The sequence below is a fragment of the Parus major genome, unplaced genomic scaffold (assembly GCF_001522545.3).
Source record: "Parus major isolate Abel unplaced genomic scaffold, Parus_major1.1 Scaffold276, whole genome shotgun sequence".
NCBI classification, from domain to species: Eukaryota; Metazoa; Chordata; class Aves; order Passeriformes; family Paridae; genus Parus; species Parus major.
In genome coordinates, this window is record NW_015379268.1 from 233,492 (window position 1) to 234,653 (window position 1,162).

Here is a 1,162-nt window from a genome sequence, read left to right on the forward strand (position 1 = left end):
ACAACACAAGCAATGCAACACACTACACAAACAACTGAGCAACAAAAACTACACAAACTACACAAACAACACAATACAAACAACACAATACAAACTACACAAACAACACAGAGTGACACAAACTACACAAACAAAACAACACAAACTACACAAACAAACTGAGCAGCATAAACCACACAAACAAAACAATACAAACTACACAACACAAACAACACAAACAATACAGAGTGACAAAAACAACACAAACAACACAAACAACACAAACTGAGTGACACAAACAACACAAACAACACAGGCAGGGCAGGGTGAGGCTCGTGACAAAGCACAGGCAGCAGCAGGGACACAGAACAGAGCCCCAGGGTGTCCCAGGGCCAAACCAGCCAGGGGACAGCAGGGACAGCCCTGGTGCAGCTCCCAGGGGGGTTTGGGGTCTGGGGAAGGGCTGCAGGAGGCACTCGGTGCCCTGGGCTGGGAACAAGCTGGGCTCAGTGATCCTGGAGAGCTTTTCCAGCCTCAGGGATTCTGGGATTCTGTATATAAATAAATATAAATATTCACAATAATAAATATAAATATTCAATGAGTGCAGCCTGCCAGGACTCCCAGCAGGAGCTTTAGGGAAGAGACTCCTGCGCACAGCTGGGCACTGGAGAATCCCACAGCATTCCCTGTTCTCCCAATCCCAGAATCCACAAGCAGGAAGGCTGGAAAAGCCCCCAGCCCATGATCCCACCTGTGCCCCATCCCCACCTTGTCCCAGCCCAGGACACCGAGTGCCACCTCCAGGGAAGGGGACTCTGATGGAGGCTTTTGTTTGGTTTGAGGACTCATGAAAATAAAACTGCTGCACTTTGGAGTATTCCTACAAACAGAGATCGACTGCAAGAAGTATTTGTCAGAACTAATCTGGAACCAGAAGTAAATCAGTAATAAATAACTGTGTTTCTGTGTTATCCTGGTGACAGCTCTCTGCAGCAGGATCCCAGGGAACGGAACAAAACCCCAGGAAAATGCAGCAAAATGTTCTTTTTTTAGCCCAGACACTGCACAACCCTTCCCTTCCCCAAAGGGACACAGCCACGGGCAGAGGGAAATCCTGAGCAGGTGGGGTCACAGCTGGGCAGGGGGCACTGGGGCACCATTCCATGTGCCATTCCTGCCT